This window comes from Rhipicephalus sanguineus, chromosome 11, assembly GCF_013339695.2.
Source record: "Rhipicephalus sanguineus isolate Rsan-2018 chromosome 11, BIME_Rsan_1.4, whole genome shotgun sequence".
In the NCBI taxonomy this organism is placed as follows: Eukaryota; Metazoa; Arthropoda; class Arachnida; order Ixodida; family Ixodidae; genus Rhipicephalus; species Rhipicephalus sanguineus.
Genome location: NC_051186.1, coordinates 133,884,406 through 133,902,071, shown reverse-complemented (window position 1 = coordinate 133,902,071; position 17,666 = coordinate 133,884,406).

The window sequence follows — 17,666 nt, the reverse complement described above, 5'->3', positions numbered from 1 at the left end:
AGACGTGGCCGAGTGGCCACGTCTGTTCCTTTTGCATTTGCTTGGTCATCAATGAGTAATCACAAAAATTGCACATGCGATGTACACTTAGCACTATGTGCAATTTGATTTTTTGTCTATTATGATTTTGTCCTCGTCATTTTGAGTTAGAGGTTGCATTTTAGTGCACACATTTCATCCCGTAGACATATGCAGCTCTGTTTTGCCTTGCGTCAAAGAGAAACACTGCAGTAGGTCCTCTTGTTTTGATGGCTGTGTGTGATGTATATTTCGTACTGCTGCACCTTTGTGAACTTGTGATGGTCTGTACACATAGTGCCTTTGACTTTATTTATGTGGCAGTGTCACTGTACCTTTTAACATAGGGTCCCTCAGCCTTGAAGTTTCATATGTCCGTAGGTTGTCAGAACTGTTAGAGCTCATTCAGCTGAAAAAGTGTGCTCTCAGGGCTCGCTCGGACTCAGACTCAGTGCAAGTTTCCTCATTCTGACTCATTCGGACTCTGACTCGCTAACCTTTTCCTGAACCGGACTCGCTCACACCATATGTAGGCGAACTCTCTCGTGAGTGACTCACTTATACTCAGACTGAGCCGTGAGTCTGAGTGCGTCTGGGTGAGTAATATTGTGGTGAGTGTCAGTCCCACTGAGTCCAGTTTGAGAAAACCTTTAGTCTGTGTCCGATTGAGTCCATTTGAGGAAAATGCTAATGAGTATAAGTGAGCTCCAAGTGCTATTGTGAACCTATGGTCCTATATACTCGCCTGTCAGCATTACTATCAGCCTTTAATAGCCTACGTCTATGCTCAAATTTATTCACACATGCCTCAATGCACTAGCATTCACACGTCACCTCCATGTTTTTGATCAGAGGCGTGAGTTATGAGGGGGGGATGCCATGACCCCCTTCCCCCCCAGAAACCCTTTCATGGGACATTCTTCAGAGATATAGCTCGTTCGAGTCACATATTTGATAAGGACATCCTTACTGAATTGCAGTCACTGATAGCTCGTACTGTTTCAAGGTACATGATGAAAAGGCCCATCATAGAGCGTCGATTATATGTGGTATTGCCGTTTAAGGAGCTGACACAAAATATTGTCTTGTTTTTTCTTTCTCTTGAAATAAGTAGTTAACGACCCACCCATAAAAAATTGAAAGGTTATTTGTGTAAGCAATAAATGATTAATTCATTGGAGACGGTTTGGCAGTGCCCACTTGCACTTTCGGTTTCGGATAGCACGGAGTGAGGCGGGACCCAGAGAGGTTGGTGTGTAAACATATGTGGCTACGAAGGTGGCGGTTGGTTTTTCACACCGAAAGCAAAGGCGGGTATCGCGTGCAGTGACGCGACACTCACGTTGAAATTAATTTGAGATATGTTCTGGGCAGTATTATCCATTGATATTTCGTAGCTGATGCGTGGGTCCCCACAAATATGTCCCACAGGTTATGTCGCCTTCAAAATTTTGTGTCGCCACTCCTTTAGAGACACTTGACACCGTGATCCAAAAACGTCACTTCACGCTCACGGACTAATGAACCGACTCACTCAGGCCCAGCTCGAGGCGTCAGTTTGAGCCCAAGTGGACTATCAGAAGAAAATGTATTTCTTGATTGAGTGTCCGTGAGTAGACTCGTGAGTCTGTGAGCGTGAAATGAGTTTCTTGCATCATGGTGTCGATGATCTTTAACACCAGTATCGCACATAATTGGAGCTCTGCAGTAGACCTTTTCATCTTGAAGGAAAGGAGGGGACTCTTAAGGGCTCGTTTTTCTTTGTTAGACACAATATTAATGAGAACTAACAGGCATTATTGTCTGTTAGTTCTCATTAACCTTTTTATCTTGTACCTTCAATTACGAGTTATCAGTGCTTTCAGCTTGGGACATTTTTATAAAATACGCTACGCACATGAGATGTTTTCAATCAAGAACTTCCCAAGAAAGAATTTGGGAAGGGAGGTCAAGACGCCTCCCCCCCCCCCTGACTCATGCCTCTGGTTAATGAATACTGAGGTGGCGCACGAATGCTACTCCGCTGAGATATGTGTAAATCAATTTGAGTATAAACGTAAGCCAATAGAGGGCAGATAGTAATTGGTGAAGATTAGTGGAGCGGACCATACGTCACGAATAAAAGATGAGCTCATTCACTCGTGAAATATATTTTGCACTTAGGGGTCACTCAAGCTCGGACTCATCTAAATTTTCTTCGACTGCACTCATTTGAACTCGAGGCCCGATCTGAGTGAGTAGACTCACGAGCGAGTTTGCCGACCTATGCATATGTTGCATGGTATTACTGGGAGCCTTATTTGCAGAGATGTGCTCTCAGTGAGCTTTGTGTTTGCTCTGTAATATACGTGCCATTTATAATGTGGTGTGGTGTACCCTTCTGGCAGTTTTAAATGGTGTTTATTCATGTTAGTTTTAAGTGTTGTTTAAAGGGTATATTTATCTGTTGCTACATGCAAATAAACAACAAAGTGCATGTTCCACAACAACTGTTACTTATTTGTGTGTGGCAGGAAATGGTATTCATATGCCACACTTTGTCCACATGCACGCCTCACAATGTGTTCTTCCAGTAATAGTCGGATACAACCTAAAAGGTCTGCAAAGGTCCAGCCAGGATTACTGAAGCGTGGTAGCCGGTTGTTTCTGTAACTAAACAAACCATCCTGCTCATGCATGCACTTGACAATGCTCTGTGAAAATGGGTTCACCAGCTGCCTGACCTACGACATTACTGTAGAGGGAGTGGCCATTTGAACAGGCTTGTGTTCGTTCCCCTTTGAGGAGAAAGTGCGGCAGACTTTTAAAGGTTGTATCTGATTGCAGTATTTTTTCTTATTGCGTGCTACTGTAACCGAAGTACTTAACATTTTCTTTCCTTTTTCGTAGTTCGGCTGTCTTTTCAGCCTGCAATATTACAACATAGTCACTTGAATTTGTTGCTGCCGCAGTTGTTCTGTCCAACCTACCTCGTCGTGCCCTTGCTGCACCTGCAGCAGCACTAGCGCCTACCGCTTGCCCCGCCCCTCCTGCTGCTACTGGCGCAGTGCTTGGTGCAGTCTCCTCCTGTGGAGCAGCAGATGACTGTGAGAAGTCGCCGACCACCTCGTAGGGCTCCTCTGGTGCCGTGGTGACGACTTCCACGTTGTCGAACACAGCTGTCGACCCTGAATGAAATGGCAACAGTCCACGATATTGTACTTGACACAGTTACCATCTCAGTATGTCGCAAATGTTTCATGAGACGCAGTCATGAGAGGTTCAAACGTTGTAGAGTCACGCTTTCCTTACGGAGCTGTGTTAAAGCAGTTTTAAAAAGCCGTCAAATATACACAATTGTGCGACCAATGACGGTAATCCAAACATGTACAGGCAACAGCAGATGCTTGCTACACCTCTTTTCTTGCAAAGACAATGTGCACACTGATTCAAGAATTGCTGTGTGCACATGGCACCTGTTGTGAATGAGCCACGGAAGCGCTATATTCAATTATTTTTTTTAAGATTGCAACGCTTCGTTAGGCAACACATTCTCTTTTTGTTTGTGAGCTATTAATACCTGTTAGCAGGGGAATCATGGTTTCCAGTAAGGTGTTTCATTTTCTAGTAAACAATTCACATGAATATTACATTTTCTTCTTTACTTCATGAACATCATAACTTTGAAGAGGTTCGATATGGCATGACATCTTGATTGTACTATTAGAAAAATCCATTTCCCAATTTACCACCTGCTACTGCAACACGCCACTTGTCTAATTTACCATCGCGCTTAAAATCGTCGCGCACTGCTCTTGAAAACTGTCTGCTATGTTTGTTGTGCCTCCTTGTTACTGAGTAGGGATGCAAAGCATGTAAAGTGGGTAAAGTGAGAGCAAGCATGCCCCCTCGTGCACGCTACGACAATGCACCATCCATGGCCACATACCAAGGCAGGCCTGTGCACATACAGTGACATCTGTAGGCTTGCCTTAGTGTTAACGAATGCTGCAAGCCTTTGCAGTAATTTGAAAAAGCCTCTAAAAAGGTTTCACTTCAAACAAGAGCACCCGTTTTATAGGACTGCTTGCATTAATTTAACTGAGGTTTGTCGTGCCTTCACTACGTAGCAGACGACACCACAAAGCCACGCCCCTCAAGCGCCACTATGTTGCGGGAACTAGGTTGAATCCACAACGACAATTATTCATTCAATCACTAATTGACAAACTTACACAGGTTGGGGGGGACCTGGTCGCCGAAACCCGTGCTGTCATCCCCGCTCGCAGGTTCGGCATGTAGAGTTGCGGAAGCAGAGTCACGCACCGCCGACGCGACTCTGCGCTCCGCTCTGTCAACGCCTGACGGCGCCTGCGACGATGAGGCGCTGGTGCTTGCCGCCTTTCTTGCCGCGCCAGGGCGGATGCGGTATCCTTGGCTTCTCGCCACATCAAAAATTTCCTGGAGAAGTTGTTCCTTCTCCCCGTACTGCTGCTCTGTGCCCGACCTGCGCAAACTGCACGTTCAGCTCTGAACCGCATAAGCACTGCACCGTCGAGCACAGTGCTACATACTGTTTAATCTAATAGCACACTTACTTTCTCAAGTTGGCCCGGTCTTCTTGTGCAAACTGCGCGAGCAGCAGGTCGCAGCGCTCACGTATCGCCCGCGCGCTGATTGTCCTGCCGAGGGCCAGAGACAAATTTTCCGCGACAGTGAGCCACAGAGTATGATTGTGGTAGGGGTCCTGCTCGCGGACCTCGCGCAGCATGTAAATGTCGACCTCGATCGTAAAGCGAAAACGCTTTGCCGGCGGCTCCATCGCTGCAGTTTCCCCGATTCAAATATAGCGGGGAAAAGCTGGCTTCCCGCGCGGCTCGTCTTGGCTGTAGTTGTGGCTAAAGCCATCTCGTGATTTCACGCAACGCGGGATCTCCTCGAGATCCTGCGAGATCCCGGCCGCAAAGGGGCTTTGCGGGCATAGAGTTTCCTACAATACTTACTAGAGGGAACTCTGGCGCTAGTGTCTATGGGAGCTGCAACGCATGACGCTTCAGCCAGCATGGGAATGATGGGTAGTACACAAATTTGTCTAAACTTCGTTCTTTCGGCTCCGTTTGGCTCCGCGTCGGCTGCATCCGCTTTGTCGCAAAACTAAATTCACCAAAAGTCAGTAGTTCCACTTCACCACTTTAACTTTTTTAGGCTAACCAAATCAAACCTGGTCACGAAGTTCACAGCGGTCTATTCTTTTATCCGAAACGAACGCCAAAACACGGCAATAAACAAAGCCACAAGTACGTTTGAAGCCGCAAGCACGAAGACTAGGCAAATTTGTGTACTACCCATCATTCCCATGGTAGCTGAACGATCGCAGCGCCAGAGTCCCCTCTAGTTAATTTTAGGAAACTCTATGTTTGCGGGCATGGAGGAAATCCTTCCTCCATGTTTGCGGGCCGCACGCTATTTCGGATTTTTTGCGGGTGGAACATGGCGGAACGCAAACGGTAACCGCGGTTACCGTTATGGCGCATGCGCAGTGGCCGCGACCGCAAGGAATAGCGTACGCAAAGCTTGGCGTACGCTACTCTAAAACTGCCTATTAAATGTCATGAAAACAAATGTCTCCATTGTTAGCAAAGCAGAAAAGTGAGACTAAAAAGTAGAAAGAGGGGTGAGTGTGGGGTGGAAAAAAAGAGAAAAAAAGAAAAAAAAAGAATCTAATACATTTCGTCATCACTAACTTTCGGTTCACAGCAACAAGCCATCCGCCTGGCGGAAGGAACCGCGGGGAGTCGAGACCTCTTCGCCTGCTTCTAATCGCGGAGGTGCCAGCCCCCGTCGCCTAGGCCTGTGTGCCGGGGACGGGGAGTAGGGGGCCTCCTTTTCTGGCGGATCAATAAAGTTCTTATCATCATCATCATCATCGGCGGGGCCCCATCCGTTTGCGAGGGGACGCGTGGTTTTTTTAAAGTCACATTGCAGTTTTCGTCACTGTTGTTACTTGAACTACATGGCTTTGGACGCCGCTGGCTGCTGCGGTGTTCCTTGGACGCCCCATCAGGCAGCGAAAGGGAACCCCGAATGTATGGGTCCTCCTCACTGTCCGAAATAAGGCTACTGTCTTGTTTGCGTTGCGCAGATCTGCTCCTGGATCCGTTTCTTGTAGAAGAACGCTGTGCTTGGCCTTCTTCACGTGTAACCCGGCTGCCGCTTCTCTTTCCTGTGGTTGCCTCTGTCGCGGCGTGCGACGCTTGCGCGGCTTCTTTCCCTGAACAAGGCGGTGACGCTCCGTCCTCCGCGGTAGTCTCTGGAGACGCTGGTTTGTCATTTGTAGACGCATACGTGGAATCCCAGTCCAACTGCGACGACGGATGGTCGCTGGATGCTTCCACTGCGGTACTGGTTGTCGCGACGCTCTCCGCGTTGCTTGAGCTTTCGAATGCGATCACTTCAGACTCGGAGCTCGAGGTTTTGGGCTTCGCGTTGTGGGAGCGTTGCTCGCATGCGGAGTCACTGTCCATGCTGCCAGGAGGTCTGCGTCGCACAACTCTCTTCGTGGGCTTAGTACTTGAAGCCTGGCTGTCGCATAGGGAGTACGTGTGCGCACGGCCAAAGCTTCGCTTAGTGAAGGAAAATCTTCCTGAGAGGCCACTGTGCTCTGCGTGACTGCAGCATGAGATTTTCTTCGGAAGCATTCTTTCGCAGAGTGATCCCCGCCGCACTTCCTGCAGGCAACGGTGCACGTCTCCGTGCCGTGGCCAAATGCACTGCACCTCTGGCAGAAAGGCTTGGTACACGTGGCGGCCATGTGACCCTCGCCACTGCATCGAGCGCACACTCGACGCATGCCTCGGTATTCGAGCATGGCGCGATGCCCGAGTACAGTAACAAAGTTGGGGGCTGGGCTTGTCATCTCCGTTTTGACGACTCGCGTTCCTGAGTAGGTCGTTTGGCGCTTCTGCACTGTTGTGCATTGCAGGTCATGCACCTTGCCATAAGGCTGAAGAGCCGCGACGAGTGAGTCGTTGAAGACGTACGGCGGCAGCCTGTAGACGTTGACATGAACGATCGGGGGTCCAACAGCGTCGACGGACACTTTCTCTTTCCTGATGCAGAAACCTTCGTTGACTAGGAGACTTGTAGCTTGGTCTGCTGTTCTGGTCGCTATCAGGAACTTTGACGTTCCGAAGTGCTGCAAGAACAGCACCCCTTCATCGCCGACGGTTTCCTCAATACTGTCGATGATCTCGTCGATTGACACAGTGTCTTCGGGCACATTGAACGTGAAGCAGTGCTCCTTCGGTGGAGTCGGTGGCAGAGGCCTCGACGCCATCCCCGCAGGTCCCCGGAAGGGCCGACGACGATGGGACAGACCTCAGGCCCTGCCAGCCGGCAGGCTCGTTGACTTAGAAGAGACGCCGACGAAACGCCGCTGAGACGCCGGCCGCGTTTGTCCACAAAAGGGGAGGGTCACGATCTAAAACAGAGACGCCACCAGAATTGTGTTTAGAAAAAGTTTATTTCATCGTAGGACGTTACGAACATATACAAACAGTGTCCGTACAACAAGAACATTAACATACACAAATGACGAAACACATAAAACGTTTTAACAGAAATGTCGACGAAGTCCACAGGGTGTCCCTAATGCATGCTACTAAGAACTAGCATGCGCACACTTATCACAATATATACAATGTACATGACGATGTATATACACAGCACACATGACTTGCTGAGCATGCCAGCAAATATGTACAGCATTATGTACAGCAGATCTTATGGTACGTGTAATTTACATAATTTACAGTTTTAGCATGAAATGTGTATATACAAGAACCTACATGGCTACGGGGACATGCACACACAGAAATAATAAATACCAACAGATTTTATGCATTAATACTCACTGTGTGATAACCTGGCTACAAGAACCAGGTCAGATGAAAAAACTAGCCGCACACGTCCATTAACTACCGACAGGAAGCGGCACGACCACTGCCGTAGAAATTCCTCTTCCCCAAGGAAGAACAATTCCTCCGACAAAAAGGACAGCAGTTCCGAGTACAACCGTTCCAGAATTGGAAACAGAGCACGATGACGGTGACCTGCTGCAACAGCCTCGCACCTGTTACGCCACAAAGAAAAAGCCGCCGCAGCAATTAGAAGGCGTGCAAAGCGACTACGCGAGCAACGACCAGATATGACAAAACGATTAACTCCTAGGCCGCGGAAACCAGTGTTAACGGCTCTCCAAAATACCCTTGCAATTACACATTGCTGCAGCACATGCTGGTTAGACTCTTGTAGCGGACAGTTCGGACAAGTGGAAGATGGCACCATGCCCCACCTCTCCAGTCTGTCTCGTCTTGGGAGTACTCTCCATCCCAGCCGCCACATGAAGTCGCGGAGATGGCCAGGCAGAAAGGCTGCCGTTATCGCGCTCCACGAGACACGGCTGGAACGCGCTAGACGAGCTGGAGGAACCATAGGGAGCAGCAGCGCCACCGTTGTGTCTACAACACGGTTTTCTAGTATGTTTACATCAGGGCAAACCTGCTGAGCGTGGCGATAAAATGCCACTGCCATGTAGTAAAATGCAGGCATGTTAAGTGCTTGCGGCGCAGAGTTAAGCCGTGCTCCCGGTAACAAATAACGTTGCTTAGTGCCTAAGAAATAGCAGGCAAGATCACGCGCGGGACACTGATCACCGTGTAACAAACGAAGCAAGAATCGCAGAGCAAGCAGCCGGCAGCGAACAGACACGGACGGGAACGCGAATCCACCCCTGTTAGGTGGTTGCCCAAGCGCAGCTCGGCAAACCAGCTCAGGTCCACCTGACCAGAAAAACGAGCCAAGAAGGGATTGCGACGACTGAGTTATTCGCAATGGAGGCTGTACGACATGAGAAATGTACCATGCACGGCCGCAAAATACAGTCTGTGCTAAGTACCTTCTTTCCAACAGTGGTAAATCGTATTCTTGCGCTTCCCGGACTTGTCGTTTTACATTCTCGAGAACTGAAACCCACACGGAGGCTGATATGCCGTAGTAGCCATAATCAAGCCCCAGAATGCGAATAGAGTCGCTTTTTTGAAGACCGAAAAAGGGACTTAGGCAGATATCTGGAGAACCAATGAAGAAATATCGACATTTCGAAAAATTTAATGCAGCACCTGAAATAGACCCATACTCAGCAAAAAGCCGTAGGCAATGGGATAAGCTGTCCTCGTTCTTTAGATACAACGTGATGCCTTTGGCAAAAGCTGTCACCGTCACGGTATCACTACCAGGTAGTGGAAGGCCTCGAATATATGGATCTTCAAGTAGGGAGCGCAGGAATGCTTCCAGGCTGAGTACAAAAAGTACTGGGGATAGAGGACAACCTTGGCGAACTCCGCGGGTAACAGTAAATGGGGTACTTTCATAACCATCAAGAAACAGCGTGCTGTGTATATTTCTGTATGCGTTTCTGAGAAGCTCAACGAAGTCTTGCGAGAAGCCAAACGCCACCATTACGCTAAATATGTAGCTGTGCTCAAGGCGCTCGAATGCCTTTTCTTGATCAAGTGAAACTAAGAGTCCACGAGCTGATCTCGCCAACGTGTACGCAATTATATCACGCGTAACAAAGGAGAGACTATGAATTTCTCTTCCAAGAATCGAGCCCGCCTGATGATGTCCGATTAAGGAAGGCGTCACGCTTCTCAAACGGCGAGTGACAACTGCTGCAAAAGTTTTGTAATCAACGTTGAGAAGCGTAATTTGTCTCCATTTTTCTGGGCGAACAGACGATGTGTCATGTTTAGGTATTAACACAATTCGACCATCGTGAAAGCTATCAGGGAAATCAAAGTTCTCGAAGCAGCGGCAAATAACAGAAGTGAAAGTGGCACCAATGTCATCCCAAAAGGTTAAATAAAACTCAACGGGCAACCCGTCCGGCCCAGGAGCTGAACCCCGCTTCATGTAAGACAATGCCTCTTTCACCTCATCAGCTGACGGACTTGCACAAAGTTGTGCAGCCACCTCCGGTGGAACCTGAGGCAGCCCACTAAACATTGTGAATGTCTCGGCGGTACCATGATGCGTTGACATTGTCGTACGAGCCATGTTTTCAAAGTGAGCTATGAAAACTGATCGATCACGCGCAGGTGGCAACGCAGCGGGAAGGGCTCTGACGGCCCGAGTTCCCAGCGGACACGACTGTCTGAGAAGCGAGCTTCTCGGAAAGCGCAGAACCTCAGAGTGAGCACATGAATTACGTCTGCAACGCCAAGCAGCCGCCGACAACGACGATGCGGCAATAAGGCGTTGGAAACGTCCCCGTAACTCTCGCTGCCATGAGCGCATCAATGGAGTTAGTCGATCCGCCCGAAGAGCAATGCGTAGCTTTGTGGCAGTGTCCGCTAGTTCTTCCGACATACGGCGTCTGAGAGCACGCCCTTCTACGCCCTTCGACTGAGCAGTGTAGACGCCACTGTACCTTGAGCGCATCCCACGACTCGGGACCGGATTCGAACAGGGAGGCGCGCAAGACTCTAGACAAACTGGAGCGCGAACGCGTGTCATGCAGTACGCGGATGTCAAGACGCCATGGTCTCACTGACGAGGAAAAGGGAAAGCAACCTTCGAACACCACTGGTCGATGGTCAGAAATATAAACAGGGGATGATGGTAATTGTATCACATCAGATCGCGACACACAAGAAGCTAGCGCACTTGGGACGTAGAAGCGATCCAATCTACTAGACGATGAACCACGCCGCCAAGTCCAGGCATATTGTGGTCCATGTACTAGTCTGTACGCATCTATCAATGGGCACGGCCGCTACATAAAAAATTTATGTAGCGGCCGTGCAATGGGAAGTGCTGGACCAGGCGACGCAGCTCGCGTGCGTTCCAGTCAGATCGACCCCACGCCGGACGCGTATTTGACAACCGTATGCTACGCAACGCAGGAGAGAGAGGGGAGACCGAGGGAGACGCCCATGTCGTCTGCTCTGGCGTTTATTGGCTGCCGGTGCCGCGACCGCCATTTCCGCTTTGCCAGCAGCCGAGGCGGCCGAGGGCCGAGGCGGCAGGCATTGCGGGCATGCTTGACGTTGGTGGTTGATGAGTAACTGAGAGCCGCTGTTGTGTGGTGTTTTTATTGCGATAGCAATTTTATGTAGGGGCACGGCCGCTACATAAAAAAAAAACAGGTGCGGCCTGCTGCGTCGCGTGGCCGTCAATGGGCAAGCGCGTCCCGGTCGAGTTCGCAGTTGCGGCCGCAGTTTTTGGTGAGGACGCCACTAGCGCGGTCCGCAAAGCAGAGGCCAGTTCGTGCTACCATTATGCAGCGGCCGTGGTGCTACAATGTGGTCGGCTCGGAATTTATGCGTTGTTCGTGTGCTTTTTTGTGTGATCGTGTGTGTGAGTAGCTTTCCTCGTGTTTCTTGCGCCTGAGTGCGTTTATTTGGTGTGCGCGTCTGTGGCGGACGGTTTTTTCCAGCGGTGTGATGCCGCGAAGCTGTTGTGTGCCGCTGTGCAATTCAAACGCGAGAAGAGACGCTACTATGAAGTACCACGAATTCCCTAGCGCTCTGCAGCGTCGCGAAGCGTGGCTGAAGAATATTTCTCGGCAAGGGCCATCAGGGAAAGCAAGTAAGTGGGAGCCAAGCGACAGGTCGCTGGTATGTGCATTACATTTCACTGAGGATGACTATAAAAAGAACACGAAGATTAGCATTTTGCTTCCGACTGCGGTCCCAACTGTGTTTCCCGGTTATCCGCACTACATGCAAAAAAAAAAAAAAGAACGCGCAGCCCAGGAAACGCCGGCGAATGAATGCAGTGATGACGCACTAGTTGGGGCAGGTGATTGTGAAAGCTCAGGAGAAAGCCCTCAGATCAAAAGTTCCTCGCACCCTGTGAAAAGACGAGATCGAAGCGTTCGTTCCACAGTCGGCCTCAGAACCAAGCACAGAACGTAGCTTTCCTGTAGATAAGGCCTGCCAAACCACATTAGATCTTGCGCATCTCTTGGCATTTCTAATAACGACTTCAATATTCAACCTGTAATGTGAAGCTATAAAACGCGTAATCTACGGCCTGATTGGAGTAAGTGTCGCGCGTACAAACGCGGCTGTCGAAGCGCTTCTCCGTGAACAGCTGGACCGGTGTGGTGGCGCCAGAGCGGGCGCAAGGAGAACTAGGCCCCGGACGCCGTTTCGGCGCCACGCAGCAGGCCGCACCTGTTTTTTTTCTATGTAGCGGCCGTGGTAGGGGTGTGCGAATATTCGAAAGTTTCGAATATTCGTCGAATATTACATTCGAAATATTCGTATTCGATTCGAAAATCATGTATTCGAAATGTTTCGAATATTCGATAACTTCGAATATTCGAAAAATTCGAATATGCGATTCGATTATCATGTATAAAATAACTCGTCTTCCACATTTCTGCTGCGTTCGTATCGCTAAAAACATTGCCGAGAGGAGCGATAAATATCGTAAGTACACGGAGGCACGGTATCTGCCTGCGACGAGCGCCCCAATACGTATGATTTATGGCTGGTGCATCTCCGACGTGCAGCGCTGTTGGCGATCATGTAAGCGCACATTTTCAATATTATGCGGCTGTAACTTGCCGCACTACCACTCGTTCACTATGCGGGACCACTTCTGAAGAAATACAGTGACCCACGTGATTGGTGGCGGACTGTAGGCACCTTCAGATACCCCAGTCTGGCAAAGCTTTGCCCCATGTAACTCCCTATACCAGCCACTTCTGTTCTCTGTTCCAACCAAGCGTGCCTCTTCAGTGGCAGGGGGGGGGGGGGGAGGGTTGTCTCTGTTAGAAGGGAGCGCCTGCTGCCTGATTATGTGGAGCAACTCATATTTCTTCATGATAACATGTAGTCATTACCTTCATTGTGCCGTGACATTTGCTTGTGTTGTGATGTGCATTGTGCTAGCCTGGACATTGTGTTCTGGAGATAGCAGTGTATGTTGTGTTGCCAGTCAGGCTGTTAATGTTATTTTTTTCCAATAGCTACATGTTAAATAAAATATCGTTACTGTGGAGGCATTTTTCCTTTGATATTCGATTCGATACTCGAAGGTGGATATTCGTATTCGATTCGTATTCGAAAAATTTGATATTCGCACACCCCTAATTATATGGACAGTCTCGGCTGGATTTGGCCGTCGCGGTCGCCGTCATGCACCGTATATGTGTAAGTATGTATATATATATATATAAAAGCCCCAAAGAAAAATAATTCAGAAAAATGCTTCCGAAGCGCGGAATCGAACCAGGGACCTCTTGCTCCGCAGCGAGTGGCGCTGACCACTACGCCACGGAACGCAGGTCCTCCACGTAGCTAACGGCGAGCGTTATATACACACCCTTTACCGCTGAACGGACTCAGAGACGGCCGGCGCTGATAAGCGTTTCTTCATTACCAGCGAGATGGCGCTAGGAGCGCGACGGGCGCATTTAAAAGTCGTCAGCTCGCTCGCTCGCTTCTTCTTATATTTGCGCAGGGAGAACCTTGGCCTTCCGCTGTCTGCTCGCGTGGTTTTCTCGTGGTGAGGGCAAGAGGGATGTTTCAACCTTTCACCGTGATGTCCGCGCTCATGTTACGAAGCGTACGAAAGTCACTCGAGCTCAAGAGACGCCGCTAAACGAACAAACAGAAGATGAGCGCGGACTATCAAGTGTCACAGCTCGACACTTGAAGCTCGCTAGTTTCCTTTGCTGCATCGGCCACCTTTGCAACAGGAGCGCTGTTCAAACTGAGAGTATCCATTGGCGAGCCTCACTTCGTATAGCATTAGTTTCTTGCTATCGCATTCATTGCTTCGCCCTTGCGGCAAAACTGTGATTTTTTTGTGAATACGCCGGTGATCAGATTGCGTTTGGGTTGTTTCCAAACTACTGAAGCCGTAAGTAAACAGTGTCGGGCTGACTGCGTAGATAGACGGCAGCTGCGCACGCATCGCGTCACGACGATTAGTAGACGTTCAAGACTTGCGCGTTGGAGCGAGACGTACGCCGAGGCCGAACGTTTGTTTGCCTCTATGTATATGCCGCATAGGGTTCCACAGCACAGCTCGCTTTTTCCCGTAGCCTCCGCAGCATGTACGTCACGCGTGTTTAAAGCATGACAAGATTTGCCAGTTCGGCTTATTTACCTGTTGCAGGTACGGCCCTCCGTTGCCGTTCATGTTTTGAGCAGTTTCGAGGCTACCGACGGCTACACGTTCGATGCATAGCGATTGCACCTGATATTTTTTAACGATTAAGTGCTCATTGGAACACCAAGTCAGCTTTTTACCTGCAGCGAGACCGGTCCAAAAACGTACAATGTTGTTCAACCACTGTGTATTTCATGTTTTAAAATAAACTGCCTTGCAACTTTGCATTGCTGTGACCGTTCGTGACATCTCCCGTAGTTTTGCTAACTTTGTGAAGCGATCATTCTACGTAATACTGCGACTGTATAACTTGCAGGTGACCGTGGTAACATAAGCAAAATCAGAGAGAAATGAGGTAGTTGTTATCTGAGCCAGGGAAAAAAAGCTAGTTTTGACAACATACGAGACACAGGGGATAACATGTGGGTGACTTTTCACACAGCTGCATCACTGAAGTGATGGTACTCTGCTGTGAACACAGTGGCTTCTAACTAAACACGGTGTGACGATACAGCATCAGATACGAAATTATGTCGAACATAAAGTGAGAGCTCACTGATGGACCATGATCAAGACTATATGACAGCTGAAGAGTGCATGAAAAGCAGTATTGTTCGTGATGAGCAGAGATTATCAGCCACCAACCTAGCGGCTGACAATGTTAACAAAAGTTTCTGTTGCACCATGGGAGACAAAAAAAAAACAACCAGTCAGTTTGTTTGCAGGCACTGTAGCACCAAATAGACTAAACTCCGAAGAGAAAACACTCAAGCTAAATATATATAGTCTTTATCACACAGGCTGGGTTGTTGTGATAAAGACTATGAGTCCCTTGCAAATACAGTAACCTTAATTTTGGCACACTTGTGAGGTGACAAGAATGATCAATAAAATAAAAATTATATCACAAGCAGATAGTACAAAAAAAGAAGACTAAATGCTGTTAAGGGTGACTTTAGTCACAGTAAATATCTGCAAGAGTATATTTATGCCAAATGTTTTATTCGTATTACCTCCACGGCTCGAGGGCATCGCAGAAGGGAGTAGAAAATTCAAAGTACACAAATAAAGTAAGCATTAGTAATTTCTGATTATACAGCGTTATGTATATTGTTACATGTTTCTGAGAGGTTCAGGTGTTTAGAATAAGTAAGCAAGTACTAAAACACAAAGACTACCAATCATGGGAACAACGCCGTCGCCTTCCTCCTGTCTCAGCACTTCTTTTGTTTTCTATTGTGATCAACACTCTTTAATATTTCTACTCTCCCACACGAAGCCCTCCTGGTGAGTCACTCTTTATGCCTTCGTGTGAAGGGCTTCAGACAGGCAACATGCATCACCTCAGTCTTTAATGGGCACTGGCCACATGAAGTGAGGAGTGCAAATTTGTAGTTAGCTTAGACGATCAGGGATGAACAGCAGTCTGGCATCGTCCGCAAGTAGCTTTTGACACAAGCCACATTTACATATTGGTGTTCACCGCCACACGAGGTCACCAAAAACATGGGTAATGTATTTGAGCTAATTATCATGGCATGTTTTGGAGCTTTCTCATGAAGCCCACCTACATAAGCATGAGCAATTCGGAGGGCATCCTCGCATGACGCGAAGTCTTCGCTATGGACGAGTTGTCATGGATGGTAAAATATAGTATCCAATGAGGTGGGTGAACTAAAAGGAGAAAGAAAAAGCTACAGCCAGTTGTTTTGTGATTTGCAGTGTTGAAAGTGTACATGACACTAAATGATGCTTTATCGCCAGCTCTTGCGATATGAAGTGCCGTTTTATAACATGTTGGTCAATGTTTGGTTTATGCGGCCGATCAGGCCACTGCTTTGTGGATGATAAGGCATCGAGTGCTGGAAGTTGAACCACAGAAACAAGGCACTACTTCCACAACATCAGCTGGAAATTGGTGACCACAGTCACTTTTTCATGAGAGGCAGCCCATGTCGAAGTTTTACTGAATGCAGCATAAACTTGTGCTGAGGTGTCAGAGGTTAGGGCTGCTGTCTTGTGGTAGTGAGTCAGGTAGTTGCATACACAATTATCCACCAGTTGTCTATTGAAGAACACAAACTGTCCAATATTACATCTCGCCTAACACTCTGCAAGTACAGTTCACAAAATAACATGTTAATAATTCCTGTTATCATAGAGACATTGTTAACATGACAAATAAAATTAAATAAAGAAGAACATCAGCTGCAACCATCATCTCTGGCTCATGCCTGCTGGAGAGGTTGGGCCCTCAGTCCTGGCCATCCTGGGCCCCTATGGCTAAGCCTGTTTTCAGAGTCTGTGTATGCTGAGCTAGCTGTTGCTGTTGGCAATTTATTTATTTACCAAAGTGCACACAGAACCTTCACAGGCATTACAGTGGGTCATAGGCATTACAGTGGGCTTGTAAGGGTTGATCCCACAGCAACAAGCAAACTTGAAGGGAATCGCTAGGCTGTAGGTTGTGAAACCTCTAGGTTGAAACTATCATTGATCTTTTGTGTGCATGGTTAGGTTGAAGTTGATTTGAGGCATAAAAAAGCAATTTCCTGTCTCACTAGTTCTCAAGAAGTTCCATTGTGAATGATAATGAAAGTGAGTGCAAAACGGCGTCAGCTATTTTGGCATTGCTTGCAATGTTGGAAATGTAAGGTGCGTCGACGACAACGGACAAACAGGAGAGTACACACACACACGGAGCGCCACTTCCAGCAATGTTTATTACGAAATGAGCACAGGGTATATATGCAGCACGTGCTGTCACAAATCATCAATGTGCAGTTGCATTAAAGTAAAACAACTCTTTTGGTGTTAGTCAAATTCAAGCCCCGCTAACACACTTATTGCCTGCTTCGATGGCTGTCTTGGCCTCATTCATTAATCTTGCCCATTTATCGTGGCTTCACACGACAACAGAGCAGGCACAGTGCTTTGTTTGCAGCTGACCATGTATGTTGACAGTACGAGCCTCGTGCAAACAAAGCACTGCTACCTTTCAGCTCGTCCCACTCTAAGCTCGTCAAACGTAGCATGGCCAATATGTGCTTGCTGAATGCTTTTAAGAAGTCCTGCCCACATAGAGCAATGGTTCATATGTTCGCTCCACCTAACCCTCTGCCACCCTCGGTCGCTCTTCTCATCTCGGTATCCATTTCGATGCTCTATAGATGACCATCAATTCTCTGTCCTTCTCATGAAGTAACCAGCTCAGGTTCATTTTTTTTCTCTTAATATCTACTAGGGTAAAAGCTACCCACGTTTGTTCTCTGATCCAGTCTGCTATCTTCCTATTTCTCAGAATTACACCTATCACTTTTCGTTCCATTGCAAGCTGCACGTCCTTAATGTCTTCGTTTATTTCTTATTCTCCAGGTTTCTGGTCCTCCGCAAAACTTGATTAGAAATAATTAACCGGTCTCAAATGACGCAGCTTAACAGCTATCCCTGCAAGCTAATCATGTGGGAGTCTCACAGGGCTT